Genomic DNA, 23,849 nt, shown 5'->3' with positions numbered 1-23,849 from the left:
TGTTTTTTGACGGATCAAAAATCGAAGCGCAAATTTTGTGCAGGATATACTAAGGAACAATCATGTTAAGTTTCATTCAAATCCATTCAGTAGTTTCAGAGGAGAAGATGTTTGAAAAATTGTTAACGACGACAGACGACGACGGACGCCAAGTGATGAGAAAAGCTCACATGGCCTTTTTGTTTAATCAAAAGACTTGCAAGTACAATCAATTGGAAAAAAAAACAGATAAGCATTAGATATCAATATTTTAACAAAAAAGAGATTGTAGCTGGAGTGGGCTGGTGGAAAAAGCAAAATCCACCCAGGTTGTTGTGTAGCACTGATCAAACATAATTGAATAAATATTAGCTAACATACTCAATCAATTGTTTCAAAGTTCATTACAATGAAGAATGAAGATGTATTCATAGGTCCCTCAACATTTGAAAATGTCTGCTTTGGTGTGGTATTTGGTATCTGGTGGATATATCTGCATCTTGATCTCATAGGCTAATTTTTACAAGAAGCAAATTATAGTTTAACTAATATGTAAACAGCAGAGTAATTTGAGTTCACTTAGTAATAGGCATTTTTAGTTTGATAATGGGTAATTTTTTAATAAAGTTCAATCTAGTTCATCCCTGCCACTTTCTGTATGTGCCTGTCCCAAGTCAGGAATCAGTAATTCAGTAGTTGTATTTTAATGCTGTATAACCAATAATTCAGTAGCTGTATTTAGTCTTCTCCTTTGAATTGTATAAATTTATAGTTGATTATGTAGTATGGGTTTGTCTTTAAATTGTGTAAGGTTGCATGGTGACTTAAAAGGGTTCCTTTATATGGCATGTGAAGTACATGTATTGGGGAGAGTTTTCATATTGGCAATCATACCACATCTTCTTATTTTCAAAATGGCTTTGTACCAATGCAAGCATTGGGAATATTTTATCCAACTTTATAGATTTGATTTTCAACTCTACCCATTATAAGATAAACATGATAAATTATGGACAAATAGAGAAACAAATAGACTAAAATTCTGATAGTACTGAGTAGTTCAGATTTTAAACAGGTTAGATAACTCTCTAATACATGTAAACATGGAACATGTACATATGTGTTCATGTTTCATATATATCTTTTTTAAAGACAAGGCATAATATACATGATATTACAATAAACATGAACATGTATTTTAGAAAACTGCTCTATTTATTACCTTTGCCCATCTGTGTTTGTCTGTGTATTCATGGTATTAGGTAAATGTAGCATAAGTTCTCCACAGTCATATGCATTAACAAGGTTAACTAGCATCTCTGAAATTTAAAAAGTTCCTTGTCATCATTGATACATTGATCATATACATGCACATGTACAAAGTATCTATATATAAGTTCAGACATATGTTTCAAATAATTTTAGGTACAACCATTTATTTCATTCATTTTTCAATGACACTACAATTGACAACAAAATTGCTATCAATCTGAACACAAAAAAAACCTGTGTATTAGGTAATGAAAATACACATGATTAGTCTTTATACATGTATCATGTTTTGATTATTTACTGACCCCTAATGTACATTTGAATTAACAGTGACAGATGGCAGAAATACATATATACAACTGAACAAATTACAAGGTGCATGTATCTTCATGATCATATAAATGAAAGAAGAGTAAAACATGTATGCTACATTTCTTGGGATTATATAAATCAAAAATATCTCAGATAATCTGCAACTTACCTAATCAATTGTGTTTTGTAGGTTTGAAGGGATTAATGTCACATCTTAACAAGGATGGTTTCTCTAAAAAATCAAATATAAATTTCTGTTACAAAAATGTTTTTCATTTTGATAGCACATAGATAAGGAATGTATAAATGTAGCAGTACAATGTACATGTACATCCTTTGTACATGTATATATGTTTGTACAAATGATCTTATCGGGGCCTTTTATAGCCGACTATGGGGTATGCTCATTGTTGGAGGCCGTACGGTGACTTGTAGTTGTTAATGTTTGTGTCATTTTGGTCTTTTTGTGGGTAGTTGTCTCATTGGCAATCATACCACATCTTCTTTTTTATATTTGTTAGTGTGTTATACAAATTTTCTTACCAAATATAATAAAGTGAAAACTGGACATATGATATATCTATATTAAAAAAACACATACATGTTATAATAAAATAATCATTGTTGTAAATATGCTATTTGCCAATGTACATGTACATGATGTAATAAAAAGAATAAATAGTCAAAGAATTCAAATATTGACATGATTGAAAAGCTTTACAACTTGTGACTTTACAACGCTGAAAATTTACTCAGGAACAATGCACCTTGGTGAACTTGTGTCTTATTTGCTCAGTCGTTGAATATTTGCATGATTTGTCTGTATTTAAATTTTTCGACTAGTTATTGTATTAAAATAAATTAAGTACAATGTATAGTATGGATATCAGATTAAAATGGGAAGTACATGTACATTGGTTTGTTCATGTAAAGTATCAATTTCTTCTTACACATGTACATTCACAAAAATTAAACAGAAAAAAATCCCAGATAATGAGATATATATACATGTATGAACGGTCAATTGTTTGTTTGCTCTTCATTAATGTTTCTTTGTATCCAACATCATGTACATGAGCATTAAACTTTTTATAAAATACTGAGATATTATCAAATGCATTACTATAGTCATGGATATGGATAAACAGCTTTCTCACAAATCGAACAGCCAGATGTATGCTGAATAACTTCTTTGGAGAACAATTTGATACCAAAATCGGCTTGCCACAAGGGTCAGTACTATCACCCACCTTGTTTAACATATTCATAGCTGATATAATGGATAACACAAAAGGAGAAAATTGCAAGTTTGCAGATGATGGCACTTTATGGCATAATGGGAAAGACATAAAGGAAATGAAAGAAAGAACTTCAGAGGATGTCAAAACTATTTTAAAATGGACAGAAAAATGGAGAATTAATGTAAACCTGGAAAAGTGTGAAGTATGCCTATTCTCAAAAGGCAACACAGATGCAGAGCAGAAAACATTAAAAGTCAACTCCTTCTCCTATAGATATAGTCCAACACCGAAGCTACTTGGAGTAACTCTAGACGAGAAGCTTAAATTTGACACCCACATCAATCTGATGCAGAAGAGGGCAAATAATGCAATATATGTAATTAGAGATATTAAGGGCATGGGAGGAATATCAAGATCAAAACTACTCCAAATATACAACAGCATGGTTAGATCTATCATGGAGTATGCATGCCCAGTCTGGCAAATAACATCTGCAGAGAATATGAAGAAATTAGAAGCTGTACAAAGAAAAGGCTTGTCAATATGCCTAGGACTACCAGGAACATCAGGTAGAGAAGCAATGGAAGTTGAAGCCAACATACAACCCATAGATCTCAGAATAGAGGAAACATCAGTACGTGAACTGGCAAAAATACAATCAAAGAACATAGCAGAACCAATTACACAACAACTAGAACAGTATTTAACAAACAACGCAACTTATGAACAACAGGATTCTCCATTTGGTAAAGCTATAAACCAATCCATAGACATGTTCAAAGCCACGAAAGTTGACATCAAACTTATAGAACCAGAATTCACATACAAAGCTGGTGTAGATGTCATGCTAAGGAGATCACCAAGTTATTGGAGTCGTCTAGGTAGCTCAAAGAACAGAACAGCCGAACAAACTGTTGAAAGTAAACAGGTTGTAAAGGACCTATTAGGAGACAGCACAGACTCAACAGTAGTGGCATTCACTGATGGTTCATGTCAAGGTAACCCGGGACCATGTGGGGCAGGAGCAGTAGTATATTCTGGAAATAGCCAAGGCATAAGTCTAAAGAGGCCAGTAGCTAATAGAGGATCGATACTTCTTGCTGAACTAGTAGCCATACTAATGGTCCTGGAGCACTGTATAACGACTATAAAAGACCAGTTTTCTGAGCTTAAAATACTGTCAGATAGCCAGACTGCTGTAGGCATCTTGACTCTGAACTGGAAATCTTCTAACTACATCGACACAATTACTGATATCAAAGACTGCATGGGAACGCTCTTAAGACACGGCATACTAACAACCCTATCTTGGATCCCAGGCCATGCTAATATAGCCGGGAACGAGATAGCGGACCAGTTGGCAAAAGACGCTGCAAAAGAGGCCTCATCACTAAATGATCAGTATAATGTCATAACCATGTCAGATGTAAGATGTGCAGTCAAGATGTCTACAAAACTCAAATGGCAAAGCAGATGGACAATTAGTGAAACTGGAAGACAGCTTTTCAACCTAATTCCTATCGTTGGTAAGGACGCACAACTAGACAAGCCTAACAACCAAATAGGAAGAATATTGTCAGAAATAAGAACGGGCTACAGCAGACTTAACAAATACAGAAACCAAATCGGTCAATCCCTCACGCCATATTGTGAATGCGGAGAAGAAGAAACATCAGAACACTTCCTGCTATACTGCCCAAGATACCAACAAGAAAGAGAGGACATGCGAAGACAAATGGAACTACTTAACATCGATCCAACAAATATACAGTCAATACTAGCACCACCAAAAAGAGAAACCTACGAAGCAACATCGCAAATTGTAGGGGAATATATTACAAAATCAGGGAGATTCCAAGAACTTGCAATCCCTGATTCCCGATCCTGCGCCTAAACAAGTATACCAAAGTACCGCGAGATATTACCTCGAGCAACGGTGTACCATAAGAGGAGGAAGATAGCACACAGAGAACAGTAGTGTCAATTATTGACCTTAGGATCAGGATCAGGATTAGTCATGCTAGTATATATATACCATGTATACATGAATCAATTAATAAGTGTTGATTAGTGTCTGTGTCAATGTGACAAGTTAAAAAGCCATTGGTGGTTCATGCTACATGATAATCATACATGTACATTGTACATGTATGTGTACCATGGCAATTCAACTTTTGAACATGTTGAAGCAATTGTGTTGAAGGGTAGCCTTGGCTTGAATCCCTCAATTATCTGATAGCACTTTTGTTTATAGCTGCGGTATCGTAGCTCTTTAGGTCCTTTTGTTATTTTTTGACTATTTGCGGACCATAGAGCTACGGATTTTTCCTATTTCAAAACGTTCGGAATTGCGACCCAGGTTCAGGTCGCACTTATTTCCCTAAAATTTATTCTTTATAATCCATGCAAAGCTTGTCAATATATCTAGTTCGTTTTGTTAGATATTTTTCTATGATATGACGTACCTAATTATGTTTGAATATTCATTTCCTTAACACTATTATCTAATTATTTCCATTTGTATACATTCTCCGCCTATTTTGTTCGGCCATATTAAATCTCGTGGTGACGTCACGAAAATCAAGAAAAGATAACTCAAATATCCTCGATCTCCTATGTTGGACCTTTGTTCCGAATGGTCGATGTTGACGGATGTGTGTAGTTCGAAAGAGAGAAAAAAATCACCAATTGTTTATTATTTACTGCACCTGTTCACAGATTTACAGATTGATATGGTTTTGAACATTGTATTTATCCATGAGTGACCTATAGAAAACTTTTTTACATTTACATTTTACACAAAAGTAAGGTTTTTTGCCTGTGACACTTTTTCCCGCCATTGAGAATCTCGTTCAAAAAAAAAAAAAAAAAAACCAAACTTGTAAACAAAGGGAATAGCTTCATGTCTGCTGGCTTATTATAATCATCAATAACATTTGCTAGATAGCTCTATATATAGTCATATAACCTGCAGCAGCTTCATTATTATATTGTTTTCTGTGTGCTTTATTTTCCTGCATTTATGTCCGAGATAAAACTAGAAAAGTTTAGTAACAAACCTATTATTGAACCTGAAGGTGTAAAAACCTATACACCAATTATCTATTCGGATAGCAAAGGCACATTCCTGAGAGATAACATTTTCCATCCACTCCAAGAAAACATTGTATGAAACTGTTTTAAAGGCTCAAAATCTCGTGATTCAGTAAAGTGGCTGGAAAAGAACATTAAATCTTTAGTTCTCGAATACAATAAAATTTGGCTATATATTTGGATAGGTACTTGTGACATAACTACTTTGGACCGTTCTACATTCCTCATAAGCTTAACCTCTGAAGACACCACTGAGATCGTAGAGCAAGTTACAACAAATTTTCAATTAATAGCCCAAATTATATCTGCATATCCTCAGTGTAGAGTAACATTTCTTGAAATACCAATATATTCTATAAGGAAGTGGAATTACTCTCATGGGCATATGAACCCAATTGAATTTCTTCAACAGGACAAAATTCTTGACATACAAGTCTCATCTCTAAATTCAAGTATCAAAATTCTAAATACTTCTCTCAACAACTTTTCTCCAGACTTCTCATACGACCTATACAGGACTTCTAGATACAGTACACATACGGATAAAGGTAAAGGGTTACACAAAACCAGGAAATACTTAAACACAAATTTATATAAGGACGGCATCCACCCAACTCCTCTTTTGGCAAAAGTCTGGTTAAAGAAATTCACTCTGAGAATTATCAGAGACTGCTGGATCTAAACTAAAATCATAGACTTTCGGTAAGTGTGGTTGTTCCGCGCTATACCTAGAATCTAAAATATCTACTTGTAAATCTACAAACAAATACAACAGTTATCTACTAGGTCAGTGTGGTTGTACCGCGCTATACCTATCTTCAAATCAGATAACCAGCCATCAAAGATCCTACAAGAAAAATCCATGTTGTAACAAAAACTGTATGAGTCTGTATATATACACTTATGTATTAAAATAGTTTGTTTATACAATAAATGCTGAGCTAACAAGTTTACATTTTGTATCGTCTGGTAAGTGTGGTTGTACCGCGCTATACCCAGTAATCATAACCTTAGTAGCATACCTGCACATATTGGTCAATAAAGTTTATTTCCATTATTAACCTGATCTCTGGTAAGTGTGGTTGTGCCGCGCTATACCTAGTCACTTAAGCAGAGGGTAAGGAAACCGTAGCTGTCAAAGCATATTCCAGTAGTTAATTCTTCATTACGTAAGACCAAAACAAACAAACTTCTCCTGGTAAGTGTGGTTGTGCCGCGCTATACTCTATAAAAGTTGTGTTTTAACAAAACCTAGGGTTGCAAAGCATCTCTCAGTTTCTTTTCTGGTTTTTTGGTCGCGGGTTAGTGTGGTTGTACCTCGCTATACCGCATCAATTAAATAGTGAAGTAGCAAAATATTGGTGGAAAAAGCATCTCTTCTATTAATTACCTGAATAGCTAACAACATTTACTTGTCAAACTCCACCTGTGGTAAAGGTGGTTGATCTGTGCTAAAACTTATCATAAAAAGAAAAATACAAAATCTTGGGCTGAAATCTAAAGAGCAAACACGTACGAGTTCCCCGGGGTAAGTGTGGTTGTTCCGCGCTAAACCTTATATAAAAAATTAATAATAAAAATAGCACTACATTGTTTGTAGCATAACATGGCAGACAGTAGCACCATTAATGAGGTGGGCAATAGTCAGTCTCTATCACTGCGTCGCAGTCAAAGATCAAATACAAATCTAAGGAGATCAGATCCAACACCAAATCATGTCGATAATAAAATACCTTCCTTTCAGAAAGACTACCAACTCAATGTTAATAAAGCTATCAGCAAGAAATTATCAGGTTGCTCAGATTCTATGATCAGATATGAAATGAAACAAGAGAAAAATCTTTGTATTCAGCTTAACACATCATCATATCTTATCTTTAAACAAAAGCTTTTTGAAATACTAGAAGGGGATGACTTTTTAGAACACTTTTCAGTCTTAACAGAGAGAGTAAAAGATAAAAAAGGCCATGAAATAGAGATAAGGCTTAAGGTATCTGCCCAAAAGCATGATCATGCTAAGGCATACCAGAAATATACCATAAATTTATACCATTCACAATCATCTGCACTAGTTAATGGACCCAAGGCAGACTTATTTATGGAAACTATCCTCCCGCAAATAGAAAACCATCTATCACAATATGAAGTCACCATGGGTGATATGAACAACAAAATTACTCAGGCGATAAGTCACAGTAATATTGTCAGAAATCAAACTCAAGATGACGATGACCAAGCATACAAAAAGGGAGCTTCATTTATTGATTCCCCGTGTCACCGTTCTACATTCCTCATAAGCTTAACCTCTGAAGACACCACTGAGATCGTAGAGCAAGTTACAACAAATTTTCAATTAATAGCCCAAATTATATCCGCATATCCTCAGTGTAGAGTAACATTTCTTGAAATACCAATATATTCTATAAGGAAGTGGAATTACTCTCATGGGCATATGAACCCAATTGAATTTCTTCAACAGGACAAAATTCTTGACATACAAGTCTCATCTCTAAATTCAAGTATCAAAATTCTAAATACTTCTCTCAACAACTTTTCTCCAGACTTCTCATACGACCTATACAGGACTTCTAGATACAGTACACATACGGATAAAGGTAAAGGGTTACACAAAACCAGGAAATACTTAAACACAAATTTATATAAGGACGGCATCCACCCAACTCCTCTTTTGGCAAAAGTCTGGTTAAAGAAATTCACTCTGAGAATTATCAGAGACTGCTGGATCTAAACTAAAATCATAGACTTTCGGTAAGTGTGGTTGTTCCGCGCTATACCTAGAATCTAAAATATCTACTTGTAAATCTACAAACAAATACAACAGTTATCTACTAGGTCAGTGTGGTTGTACCGCGCTATACCTATCTTCAAATCAGATAACCAGCCATCAAAGATCCTACAAGAAAAATCCATGTTGTAACAAAAACTGTATGAGTCTGTATATATATACTTATGTATTAAAATAGTTTGTTTATACAATAAATGCTGAGCTAACAAGTTTACATTTTGTATCGTCTGGTAAGTGTGGTTGTACCGCGCTATACCCAGTAATCATAACCTTAGTAGCATACCTGCACATATTGGTCAATAAAGTTTATTTCCATTATTAACCTGATCTCTGGTAAGTGTGGTTGTGCCGCGCTATACCTAGTCACTTAAGCAGAGGGTAAGGAAACCGTAGCTGTCAAAGCATATTCCAGTAGTTAATTCTTCATTACGTAAGACCAAAACAAACAAACTTCTCCTGGTAAGTGTGGTTGTGCCGCGCTATACTCTATAAAAGTTGTGTTTTAACAAAACCTAGGGTTGCAAATTAAGCATCTCTCAGTTTCTTTTCTGGTTTTTTGGTCGCGGGTTAGTGTGGTTGTACCTCGCTATACCGCATCAATTAAATAGTGAAGTAGCAAAATATTGGTGGAAAAAGCATCTCTTCTATTAATTACCTGAATAGCTAACAACATTTACTTGTCAAACCCCACCTGTGGTAAAGGTGGTTGATCTGTGCTAAAACTTATCATAAAAAGAAATATACAAAATCTTGGGCTGAAATCTAAAGAGCAAACACGTACAAGTTCCCCGGGGTAAGTGTGGTTGTTCCGCGCTAAACCTTATATAAAAAATTAATAATAAAAATAGCACTACATTGTTTGTAGCATAACATGGCAGACAGTAGCACCATTAATGAGGTGGGCAATAGTCAGTCTCTATCACTGCGTCGCAGTCAAAGATCAAATACAAATCTAAGGAGATCAGATCCAACACCAAATCATGTCGATAATAAAATACCTACCTTTCAGAAAGACTACCAACTCAATGTTAATAAAGCTATCAGCAAGAAATTATCAGGTTGCTCAGATTCTATGATCAGATATGAAATGAAACAAGAGAAAAATCTTTGTATTCAGCTTAACACATCATCATATCTTATCTTTAAACAAAAGCTTTTTGAAATACTAGAAGGGGATGACTTTTTAGAACACTTTTCAGTCTTAACAGAGAGAGTAAAAGATAAAAAAGGCCATGAAATAGAGATAAGGCTTAAGGTATCTGCCCAAAAGCATGATCATGCTAAGGCATACCAGAAATATACCATAAATTTATACCATTCACAATCATCTGCACTAGTTAATGGACCCAAGGCAGACTTATTTATGGAAACTATCCTCCCGCAAATAGAAAACCATCTATCACAAAATGAAGTCACCATGGGTGATATGAACAACAAAATTACTCAGGCGATAAGTCACAGTAATATTGTCAGAAATCAAACTCAAGATGACGATGACCAAGCATACAAAAAGGGAGCTTCATTTATTGATTCCCCGTGTCACCCAATTACATCGAAATCTGATCTATATCAGGAACACGAATATTTATGTCCAGTATGCAATGGAAAAGCAGATAAAGACACCATAGAATGTGAAAGTTGTGATCACTGGTTCCACTATAGCTGTGTTGGTTTAACAAAAAGCAAGGTAAACAAGATTGACCCAAATGTACCTTACATATGCAATGGTTGTAATGAGAACGAACTATATAATGATGACCGTACAACGCATCTAAATCCTAGCATTTTACCTCCACTAGCAAACACCCATGAAAACCAACCTTCAGGCTCATTAATTAAAACATCAACCACTGAAGTTATCATACCAAATCCATCCACTATCAGAAAAAGAAATCCATACTTGTTGAACCACTCAAAACAAGCTGAAAATGTTAATGACCAAACGTCAACCAAAGAGTATAGCAAGAGTAAGAATGACCAAAATGCACCTGAGAATTGCATGTACCTCAACACTCCTATTGACCACTCTGTTGCAAAAGAAACAATCAATATTCCAATTGACCAAAGTCCTTTCGAAGAAACCACCAATATCCAGTATAATGTAACATCTATGAAGGAAACCAATACTACTCTGAACAGCAACAATAGTGTAACTATAAATAAGATAGCAAAAACTCCTAACTTGTCAACTTCAACAAAACCAAAAACCACTTCAAGACCAAAAACCGGTACAAATAACCGGGATATGGAGCTACATGGTTATGTAACAGAATTGGAACAAAAGCTAAAGGACCAAGAGAAAACAATTAAACTCCTTCAAAAGAAAGATTCTTTGACCAACAAAACACAAAATAGCAGTTATCATGGAGAAGGGCATATCCGGAACAGTATGGATCCCAACAACCAAAATCAACAAAGTAACCAGAATTTCAATAGAATAGATCCCTTTAACATATATGAAAGGATGCACCAAATGGAAATACAAGCCATGGAATCTCGAATCAGAGCAATTGAAGTCCAATCATCCCAAAATTTATCTATCTGCTCTGCGCTAACTACGCAAATGGCCCTACAGCTACAACAGAGTATGGCCACAATGAACCATCAAATTAGACAACTAAACCAACAACACCAATTTGCCAACCCCCAACCAACATGGAACCAACATACCAACGTGAACAATCCAGGTCCACACTTGTTTCAACAACAAAATCAATATCTCAATCCGCAACCAACATGGACCCCACATACCAACTTTAACAATCCAGGTCCATACTCGTTCCAACAACATCCAAATATTCATCTGTTTCCTCAACCTCCAGCTTACCAATTTACACGTCCGCCACCATATATTCAACATACAAGACAGCTGTTTCCTCCTTACTACAATGCCATGCATCATCCCCCTCAGGCTAACATAGTTAACAATTCAAATCCTCAAAGAAATGATCATAGTCGCTATATATGCAGCTTCATCAACGAAAACTCCTCATCCAAACTATAACAGGCAAATCAATCAAATACCGAAAAATCTATCAGATGATTCGCACTATCAAGAAAAACCTGTTCAAAAAGAATTGAACAAAGCGAAAACTGATTACAAATCTGACCATACAGAAAGAGCCGAGTACAACACCAACTCAATAATACTAGCAAAAAGTATGGACACGGAACTGGCAACCAATACAGATGTGGCGAAAAGTCCAAAGTTGCAAATGAAAACGAGAAATATAATTGCATCCACTGACAATTATGTGACTACTTCAACCAATATTCACCAATCACCATCCTGTGAAATAGAAATAAAACAGACAACAAAAGATACTGGAACTTCATGTAGTGTCGATAGCACACCTTATAATTTTTTAGAACTTCCCGGCCTAAGGAAACACCCACCAGACAACGAATACACGTTTCTTCCTTACAACCAAACCACGAGAGATTAAAAGTTACCACTTTCAATGTTGAAGGGGTCAAAACTAATAAAAACTATATTTTGAACCTACTAAAAGCACAGGATACAATCCTGTGTGCTCAAGAACATTGGCTTTGGGACTATGAGAAAGGAAAACTGGATGAATTATTTCCAAATTTTAATAATTACATAAGATGTCATGATACATTCGATCCTATTGTAAATTTCCAAGCACCAAGGGGACAAGCGGGTATAGCTATCTTATGGCCAAAAAATTGGAACGATTTAATAAGAAAATTGCCAGAAGGCAACGAAAGAGTCATTGCTATCTCTGTTCAAACCAGGGATCGACAAATTTGTATTATCAACTCATACCTACCAACTTTAAATACAAACTCAGTAATAAAATATAGGGAACATTTAGATATTATCAAATTTCTTATACAAAAGTATTGCTATATGGATTTCATAATCTGTTGGGACCTAAACGGAACCTTACTCAATTCAAGGCATAATCAACATGATAGAATATTAAAAGAGTTTGTCAAAGACTATAATCTACATCAACTAGATGATGATGATCACCTTCACTCTTTCTTTCATCATAATGGAAAATCTACATCTAAAATAGACTACATCCTGCCATCAAATAGCAACCTTATCCACTCTATTCAAACTTTCTCACAAGATGCAATAAATTTATCAGCCCATGTACCAGTCAAGGCTCTTTTAACACTTCAAGCCGACAAACAAAAAAAAAATATCATCAAATTTCAGCAACGAAGTACGGCATAAAACAGAATGGGAAAAGTGTGTACCAGCTATTTACAGTGAAGCAGTAAAAAAATCATTAGATCAAAATAAAAATCGAAAAGTAACAACAGAAGACCAAACAAATAATCTAATAGATGCAATTAAACAAGCTGCAAGGAAAACAATTCCGACAAAAACTTTGAAAATCCGCGGCCCAAGACTAAAAGTTTCACAACATGCAAAAAAGTTGCTTACGATTAGCAAACAGAAACACAGGATATGGGACCTTCATGGGAGAAAGAGAGCTGAGGACACTTGTTTTTTGGAACTGAAGGAAGCAAAAAGAAACGTAAGAAAAAGACTACGGCAAGAAAGAGCAACTGAATGTAAAGAATTTTATAAAAAACTGGAAAGTGAACCCAACTCTAAAAATTTCTTCAGATTAATACGCAGAAATACAAACAGCACTAAAGAACTTGCTACAACCATACTATATGATGATCATGAACTCACTGATCCTGAAGAACAAAGAGAGGCAATGGCAAAATATTTTCAAAATTTAGCAACACCTAAGGACGATCCTGATTTTGATGAAAATTTTCTAAATAACTGCCAATTCCGCTGTGAAATTATAAAAGAAATCTGTAGCTTATCTGATTCTAGTTCAGAAAAATTCAACCCCACCGAAATTTCTGAGGCAATATCAAATCTGAACAATGGAAAGGCATGCGATGAATATGGGCTATCTGCTGAACACTTCAAATCTGCTGAAGAGGTTGTTGTTCCGTATCTCGTTTCTCTATTTAACCAAATATTGGCTGAGAAAAAGGTACCAATCCAATTTAAAACCGGTATTCTTAATGCAGTATGTAAGAAAAATAAAGATGACAAAATTCTTGATAACTACAGAGGCATCACCGTATCATCAATTATAGGAAAAAATTTTGAACATGTTTTCCTTCAGAGAGTGCTTCTGAAATTAGATAAACACTCAGAGTTACAATTTGGCTTCACAAGTGGCCTCTCACCAGCAATGGCAGCACTGCTAGTCTCTGAATCGGAACTTATATCAAAAAAACAAAAATCTAAATAAATTTTCGGACTTCTGGATTCACAAAAGGCATTTGATGTTGTTCATCATGATATTCTTCTCGACAAGTTATTTGACCAAAATATTGATCCAGATATTTTGGAAATCATTTTTGATATGTACAACAACCTCACCTCTAAAGTTAAATGGAAAAACGGATTTAGTAACAGCTTCCCTGTACGACAAGGAGTCCGCCAAGGAGGAATTCTATCCACCCATTTGTACAAACTGTACATTAACGACCTACTTACAGAACTTGAAGAGAATGGTATGGGCCAGTACATCGGCACAAATTTTACGGGATGTCCAACCTGTGCAGATGACATTATACTACTGTCATCAACTGAAGAAGAAATGCAATCTATGCTAGATACATCTAAAAGATACTCAGACAAACATAGATATAAGATCCATCCAACCAAAAGCGTTACAATTAATAAGTATAGTAACTCAAAAACAACGAAGAGTGAAGTTCAATTCAAACTCGATGATAAAAACATGCCATCAGCTAAACAAGGTACACATTTGGGTATCATCAGAGCAATTAAGGACCAAAATAAAACAAACATCCAGGACAGAATAAGCTTAGCCAGAAGAACAGCTTACTCTCTTATGAACGTTGGAGTACATGGTACTAATGGACTAAACCCTAAAACTTCCTATATGATATATAGAGTATACGTTCTCTCAAGACTACTTTACAGCCTGGAAGTTCTGCCACTCAATAATGGGGACATTAAGTTGCTAAGAGATTTCCATGTGAATTTTTTGAGACAAATACAAGCTCTTCCTTCACGTACAGCAATTTCAGCAGTATACTTACTCGTGGGTGCTCTCCCCATAGAGGCAGAAATTCACAAAAGAGTTCTTAGCCTCTTCCACTCCATCTTTTCATCTAACAACGAGAATCTAAAAAAGGCTCTAGAGAGGCAATATGTTCTGCAAACACATGAATTAACCTTCCTTAACAGAGTAGCAGATATTTTATACATGTATAATCTTCCTCCATGGACTGATCTGAAAGATCAATTACCATCAAAGTTATCATGGAAATGCAAGGCAAAAGAAGCGATAAACAGCTACTGGAAAGTGAATCTTCAAAGGGACGCCAATAGCAAAACAACACTAAAATTTCTCTGCATCCCTAATTTAGGCATAGGAAAACCTCATTCTATCTGGAACAGTCTACCACCAAACATTGGCGAACTCAGCAAAGCAACAATAAAAGCAAGGTTATGCACAGGGACATATACATTTCAATCGCAGAAAGCTCGTTTCTCAAATATGAATCTTGATGCAACCTGCCCAATCTGTCAACTGGAAGAAGAAGATATCATCCATTTTCTCACTCGCTGTCCCGTTCTGGAAGGTATACGCAGAGAATCTCTTGGTGTTATCAAAAGAATTACCATCAATAAAATTGGGCTAGGCAACTGGAATTCTAACTGTCACGAGAGAACATGTATTGCCCAACTAATCTTGGATTGTCAGCAACTGGCTCTAAACAATATTCTCCCTCTGGATGACCTTTTTCTTAATTCAATAGAAGAACTAAGCAGGAACCTATGTTATAGACTCCATCTAAAGAGAGTATCCTTTCTTAATATCTAGTTCCTATAAGGTCAGTGTGGTTGTACCGCGCTATACCTTAATCAGCTATCTTCAATTTCACGAAATGAAATATGGCTTATTCTCTGGACAATCTAAGGAATAATCATTAATGATTTTTCGACAGTACAACTAGGTCAGTGTGGTTGTTCCGCGCTAAACCTTAATTACATCAATCTTATACACCGAATTTTTTAAATCTTCTTTAGGTTAATATGGCTGTCCCGCGCTATGCCTTCATTTGCTGTCTTAAACTCCGTAGTATGAAACATTGCTTATCTTTAATGTAAAGTCATCGCCAAGCCTTTTGTACAGAACAACTAGGTCAGTGTGGGTGTTCCGCGCTAAACCTATCAATCCTGTATGTAAAATTAAATGCTGAGAAAATCCATGAAATAGTAGAATAACTGGTCAGTGTGGTTGTGCCGCGCTATACCTATAAAGGGAATAAATATGCATGTTTAGCTTTAATACCCAGTAGCTACACACACATATATATATATAACAGATAGTTATACATGTTATAATGGCTATGCATAATCAGATCGCTTAGGACATATAAGCTTATATGCATGATTTTATTGATTTATATATCGCCTAGTAGTACACATAGACAGATGTAGTAGCTGTAGCAGGCAGAAATCTGAAAACTATTTATTTTTATATTTTCTTTTTACCTTTTAGTCATTTAGTAACACTGTTTTAGTGAATGTAAAGATTTTTTACTATAATGTATGTCCTGTAAATACTATTCAAAACTTTCTTAAAACTCTATTAATAACCTTTTAATTGTGACACATTTTTAATGTACATAGAAGTTATTATTATTATTTTTTCAGGGATTTAACTGTATATATTTTTTATAATGTTATTTTTAAATAGTTATGTTTTCACTGAATAATTAATTATTATAAGGGTTTAACCAACCTTAATTTAGTAAGGTTGGTGTACTCCAACTATTGGAGGAAGTTATAGAGGAAAGAAGAAGAAGAAGAAGGTGAGGAACGCCTACGAAAAACAAGAACAGATAACTCTTATAGACAAACACGTGTTGGTTTGTTTACTTATTTCTATGCGAGAATCGAGTGTTTAAAAGACTTTAAAACATTTATTCATACTCAATATTTAAATTCCATGAAAGAATTGTTATTTCCGTTAGTATCTAACCTTGGGTTGCACTAATGACAGGATGATTGCCCGGATAGTGACAAGACGGTTGACCGGACGACATACAAATAGTCATAACTTTTTTGTTATCCGATAGATTTGTTTAATAATTGTAAACCTGAAAGAAATTAAACTATATTTTATGAAAATAAAAAAAAAAGAGGGAAAATAATTATTTTTGAGCAAAAAAAGTTGACCGGACGGTATTCACACTCTCCAATATACGCTATATATATATTCAACTGGTCGACGACAAGTGTTAATATCTCTTTTGTTTTACAATATTTGTCCATGAAACTCAGGAATCTGTGAGATTTATAAATATATTATACGAAAATATAAACTTGATTGCAAAAAAACGTATTTTTCTCAAAAAAAAGTTGACCGGACGGTATTCACCCTCGCCGATATACGCCATACATATATTCAACTGGTCGACGACAAGTGTTAATATCTCTTTTGTTTTACAATATTTGTCCATGAAACTCAGGAATCTGTGAGATTGAATAATATATTACACGAAAATATAAACTTTAAAGTAAAAAAGAAAAAAAATCTGCAAAAAAAGTTGACCGGACGGTATACGCATTCGACGATGTACGCGTTGATTATATTGAACAGAGCGACAAAAAATGTAAATATTTTTTTTTGTAAACAATATTTTTCATAAAGCTGAGATATTTGCGAGATAAATAAATATATGATATGAAAATATAAACTTTATGATAAAAAAAATATTTGTCTTCAAGAAAAAGTTGACCGGACGGAACTAACATTCGCCGATATATGCTTTGATAATATTAAATTGATTGACACAAGTGTTAATATTATTCTGTTTTACCATGAAATTTATGAACATTGGAGATGAAAAAATATATTAAACGAAAAATTAAACTCAATATTTAAATAATAAAAAAAAAATAAAAAAATTGACCGGACGGATTTTACATTCAATCGATATATGCCTTAAATATATTGAACTGATCGACACAAGACTTAATATCTCTTCTTTGGTAATCATATTTTTAATAGCAATAATTTATGAAAAAATAACCTTTATAGCAAGGATTTGTATAGTTAGAAGTCCTTGTTTATAGTTAATAGTTTATATTACTCTCGCATAAAATGAATTTGTTTCAATTTGTTCAAATGGTAAAAATTGTCGGCAACAAATTGTTCACCGACCCCTTCCGTCTGCAAGAATAATTCTGCTAGTGAGGTGCCAGAGGAGGCTCAATTAATTGAGCTTCCTCATAATCTTGAGCTGGTAGTATCTCTATATCACCATCATTCGGTCTTGGTTTTTTGTCTACCAGACTTTTTTATCATTTCTCTTTAAGTTTCTCTTCGAAAGCGCTTTGAGGTTGCCTACAGGTTTTGTTATATATCATTTTATTCTGGTATCACCTAAGTTGGACAAAGGTATACAGAAAAACACATTAGTTTACATTACATTACATATAAGTACATTTGTTGAGGAAGCATTAAATAATATTATGAGGTTTTTTTTACAACGGTATGATCAGTATAGTCGACAGGTTAACATCAGAGAGAATCCAGTTTGTCATATATAATTCTGATAAATTTGCACAATTTTTGGAGTTTAGATTTCTGTTTTTGGTTCATAATAGCATTAAATTTTATAACATTACAGTTCGTTAGGTATTTATTGTCAATTAGCAGTGTTCTATCTGTCAGGAGACTGCTGCATTCCATAACATAGTGGTATTCATCACCTATAGCAGCTCTGCATAACGGACACTTTCTCTGTTCACGGGGAATGTTTTGCCATCTGCCATTTTCAATCGGCAGTTTATGGTTCATGGTCCTAAACCGCGACATTGTTATCACATCTTTATCGTCGAGTACATTAAGGTAGTGTTCGATATTGTGTAATGTCTTGTATAGGCGATAATTCAGGGCTTTCGGCGAATCGTTTACCTTTCCTGTCCATAACTGTGTAAACTGATCTTCTAGTCTTTGTTTAATTGTCGATTTAATGTTAGGTGGTGTATTTTGGAATGACCATAAGTAAGAAAATCCACAATTGTCTAGAATACTCTTCACCTTGTCTAATGATCGCGATCGAAATGTTGTTTCTTGTGATAACTTCAAAAGGTATCTAAACATGACAGCAGCGAGCTTACTTTCTTTACCGGTAATTAACTTTGTCCAATAAGATACAATTCTAATGTTTATATCTATTTCTACGGGATACCGACCCAATTCTCCGTAAATAAATTCGTTTTGAGTAGATGGCTTAAGATGTAAAAGTAGCTTAAAAAATTTAGTTTGAACTCTTTCTAGTATATCTATGTTTTCGTAACCCCATATTTCGCATCCATATAGCAGAATAGGTTTTACCAGTATGTCAAATAAATCTACGTGGCATTTAATTGATAAATTGTGAATTCTTCCCTTCCTTAAAACTTCGTACATTGCACTTATAGCTTTGTCCTTTAAATTTTGTTTGCATTGTTTAAAGCTGCCTGTTTTGCTGAAAATAATTCCTAGGTAGTTAAAGTGTTTTACAGTTTCAATATGATGATTGTTGAATCGGAGAAGTGGAGGGTTTGTCGTTCTTCCTTTTGAAAAAATTAAGATTTTAGTTTTAGCAACATTTACTCGCATCTTCCAGGTTTCGCAATACTTTTTAAATTTGTTAAGTGCATGTTGTAGTTGTTCAGGTGATTCTGCCAGGATTACAGTGTCATCCGCGTAGAGAATTATGAATAATTTCATTAAAGTTCCAAGTTTTTCTTCTATATCTTTACTTATTGTCTTCATGCCTAAAACATTTTCTGAGATGAGATAGTCTTCTAGGTCATTCAAATATAAAGCAAATAAAAACGGTGACAGATTTTCTCCTTGTCTGACACCGATTTCACAAGCGAACGGCTCACAAATTTGACCATAGTTCAAGCTGGATTTAATATTCTGGTACATGCTGAAAATAGTATTAAACATTTTCCCCTTTATATTGCTGTTCAACATTTTAAACCATAGGAAATTACGATTAACCGTATCGAAGGCCTTTTCAAAGTCTACAAATGCGCAAAATAGTTTCTTTTTTGAGTGTTGTAAAACTTCAATTAGACAGTTCAGAAGAAACGCGCAATCAATTGTTGAGTATTTTTCTCGGAAACCATTTTGATTTTCTTTAAGAAGAGATGTTTGTTCTGAGAATTTTTTAAGGCGTTCATTTAATACCGCTGTAAAGACTTTTCCGAAACAGCTCACAATAGTTATTGGTCTGTAATTTTTGGGGTTGCGTTTGTTACCTTTGTTCTTGTAGACAGGTTTTATCATTCCTTGGACCCATTATTTTTGGGATTTTTCCGGAGTCGAAAACTAGGTTGAAAATTTTCAAATATATGTCTATAAGAACATGAGCTGATTTTTTTAAATATTCATTAATCAGTTTGTCTTCGGCGCATGCTTTGTTATTTTTCAGATTTTTCAGCGCTTTAAGAATTTCATGTTTTGTAATTCTGCTATTTAACTCATCGTTTATTTCTTCATGGGAAATATTACTTTCAATTTGTTGATTTTCTGTATCATCTCTCAGATCACTGTTTAATTCTTTGAAATATGAGACTAATTTGTCGAAATCGATCTTGGGCTGAGCTGTACTTTTGTTTCCATTTAGAAGTTGCCAAAATTCCTTACCATCCTTTTGCTTTAGATCATCCATTTTCTTTCTGAAATCGCTTCTGTATTTCTTATGTGCTTTGTTCATTGTATTTTTATATCTATTCTCGGCATCTAACACAAGTGCTCTGTGGAACGGTGAATTATTTTTATTTCGTTTCATCTTACGGAATTCTGACCTAGCGGTTTTGCAGTCATGGTCAAACCATGGTTTATTTTTTCTATGTTCTGACTTCTTTCCTGCACTGATTTTAAACCCAAAAGTGTTTCTTGCTGAATTTATTAACACTTTGCCTATTTTACCTATTATCGTATCTACTGTTTCTTGCGTCACTACTCTCGTGCCATCAATTTCAGAATTAATATTTTCTATTTCTGTAAGGTTCAAGCATTCTAAGAATTTGTGTGATTTTTCATTAGTCCAATTATTTATTTTTTGTTCATTTGTTCTAGTATCATCGCTTTATTTGGTGCTAACTTCTTGATCTGTTTGTTTCAGCGATATCTCGATTGGGGAATGAACATCTGAATAGAGACTTGAAAAATCAAGTACTTTAAAATCATTAAAATTTTGAATAAGTTCTGCGCTGCATAGGCAATAATCAACAACGCTTGAATTTCGGCATGTGAACTTTCCATCTATGTCACCTAGAGTTCTACCGTTCATGATGAAGAAGTTATTTCCCTTGCAAAATTCTAGTAGTTGATTTCCAAACCTGTTCTTGATTTTATCTCTACTGTTCCTTTTGCGAGAGAAGTCATACTGGTCTAAATTGCAAACAGCATTTATTTGCATATTTTCGATATCTACGACATGAGATTCACTGTCTGGAACAATTATAAAATCATCCTCTGACCCGGTTCTTGCGTTAAAATCACCAACAAGTAAACATTTTGAAAACCTATGTGATAGTTCGAATAATTCCATCTCAATTTCGTTTATTGCTTTCAGAACTTTGACCATCTGTGTCAGATTCTGATCGGGAGTCACTAGACATTCTAGACCTTCTAGGACTTGAACGACTACGGTGTAATGGAAAACTCCTTACACTTCTTAAAGGTGAGAAATCATGCTGTTGATTCTTATGAGGTCTGTTGTACTCAGGTTCTGACCTTCGCTTTGTTCTGGACTGGCGGTATGCTGAAACATTTGACATGTCAGAATCACCTATATATTTATGTCTAGGATCACTTCTTTCTTGTCTCCCATAGTAATCACTATTATATTCCTTCTGTCTTGCTGAAGGTTGGTTGTAATGCAGCTTAGGTGCCCCTGATGGTGGAGGTTGCTGCTGTGTGCCAGGTATAGGTAACTGAGGCACATGTAATGGTTGTGACTGACCCAAACTTGGGTACGTTAAACCAGGTATGTATTGTTGGTTGTAAGGTGGTAAATTTGTTGATGCTTGTGATTGTGGTTCACCTCTAGGAGGTTGAAACATAGAAGTTGGGTGACCAATCATCTTATGTTGAATTCTTGATACAGAACTTGGTGGTTGAAACCTTGGTTCTGGATAATTTGGTTGTTGATGAACAACTTCACTAACCTGTTGTTGTAGCCGCTGTTGAGGTATAGAAACCGGCGCTGCAGCTAGATGTTGTTGTTGCACAGGCTGTGCATAGTTAATGACCCCTTGATGAAGCTGGTCTAGCCGTTGTTGTAGGCATTGTACTTTATGTTGCATTTGCACTCTTTGTTGACTCTTGTTGACTTCCAGTCGGTGAAGACTATTGAAGCCATGTTGATATTGGTCGACATAGTGGTGCTCATGTTGTACACTTGGTGAAAAGTGAACATGGTCAGATGTAGGTGTATGTAAGAACCTTGGTTGTTGGTCATAATCAGAGCTATTATATCTAGGCGGAGTCTGTTGCACCTCTTGTTGATGGTTGCAATCTTCCTGTTGATCAACTACATGGTTTTGAATATGCCAGTTCTGGCTAAGCGGTATGAACATTCTGTCATATGGGACATCACCGTCCTGTTGACTGTCTGGTTGAGGGTGTGCAACCATGTTGATCCTTGGTGGTTGAGTATGATACTCATTGCTACAAACACTCAGGTCTGAGTTCAAACTCTCTGAAGAAAGGCTCTCCTGTGATGGTTCACAATGTAACTGCTCTAACATAGTTAAATATTCAGAACGACTTTGTATTTGTTCCAGGCGATGTTTGTCCCATTCAAGACTGGAGCAGGCTCCATCCTCTGAGCTAGATGATTCTACCTCATCTTGAGTACCTGTATCCTTAAAACTTGAACAAGGATACTCCTCTGGTTCCATATCAACAATCACATGATCAGGCTTTCGAGGCAACATACTCACAGAACAGGCTCCGTCACGGACAGCTTCCCTGAGCTCAGCTCTTGGTCTTCGTGAAAAATCAATTATGCCTAGAATACCTTCTGTCACTCTCAAGTGTGGAATTTGGAATAAAACATCTCTATCAATGTGGATACCTTTTGCCCTAATATCCATGATCCTTCCTGCTATGGCCTCCCCTATGCCAGGTATGCAGGTAAGTATTACCTTAGGACAGGTGTTAATATTGATCATGTACCCCTGTATAGTGACTTTGTACTTTACAAAGTTATAAAAAATCATTTGACTTTATTCACTATAATTCACAAAATTATATATATACACAGATCAACAATATTTTTTTATTCAATAAAAACTCAAGTCAAAAATAAATATACACGGAACACTATAAAAGCAAACTGCTCTTGTGTTTGTTTACATCCGTTTGTTTACATCTGTAAACAGAATCCAAGATGGCGACCAAATCTCGCCGCTGACGTGACCTCGCTATCACTAAAGCAAACTTTTCAAAAAGTTTTTCCTCAGCCCAAAAACTATGCAAAAACGATGTATTTCTACTGACTTTCAACTAGAAAGTATACCATCGGACCTGGTTTGTCTCCCTTAGACAAAAAACTTATTTTTAGATTTGACTGAAGGCACTCAAAATTTTGGAGTGATGCCAAAATGGCGTCCAATCCCCTGCAGGACCAAAATTTAAACCACCCGCAACTACCAGTAAAGTGTTATTTGGCCTGTCTCGCTGAGCTCTATGGTTACCCGAGGGGTTGATACAAGCTATGCTTAGTGTAAGAGTGCCCTTACCTTCCTACAAGGTGTCAGTCCCAGCTAACCTCGTCTAGCCCCAGATATCAGGCGCATTGCCTTGCTCGTTCCGTGGTCAGAGAGAGATGTCATCGAGGAAGAGGCTGGAAGTACCCAATGGTTACGTCATGTCATGTGTCCCTTCGGATCCCTCTGTGATGTACCAGTACCCTTGTGACAGGTAGGGGAAACCCCCTAGGACTACGGGGCAATTACACTACAAAACCATATAAAAGTTAAAACGGATGCGGTAACGTCTTACAGTTATGCTGGGGAAGTACGGATTATGATACTTATTATTGCTTCTATAAGACATTTATGGTCCCACGGTCTTAAT

General features: G+C 35.3%; 1 long non-coding RNA gene across 1 annotated transcript in view; it reads right to left on the bottom strand.

The window, feature by feature from the left end:
* Positions 1-1,234: 1,234 nt before the first annotated feature.
* LOC134693761 (uncharacterized) overlaps positions 1,235-23,849 on the bottom strand; it is a 74,293-nt gene continuing 51,678 nt past the window's right edge. The window contains exons 2-3 of the long non-coding RNA XR_010102466.1: positions 1,733-1,795; positions 1,235-1,298 (exon numbers count right to left, since the gene is read on the bottom strand). This is a non-coding gene — a long non-coding RNA (uncharacterized LOC134693761). The remainder of the gene's footprint in view (positions 1,299-1,732; positions 1,796-23,849) is intronic.

Source organism: Mytilus trossulus, chromosome 12 (genome assembly GCF_036588685.1).
Source record: "Mytilus trossulus isolate FHL-02 chromosome 12, PNRI_Mtr1.1.1.hap1, whole genome shotgun sequence".
Classification (NCBI taxonomy): domain Eukaryota; kingdom Metazoa; phylum Mollusca; class Bivalvia; order Mytilida; family Mytilidae; genus Mytilus; species Mytilus trossulus.
This window is presented reverse-complemented; position numbering and strand designations above follow the sequence as displayed.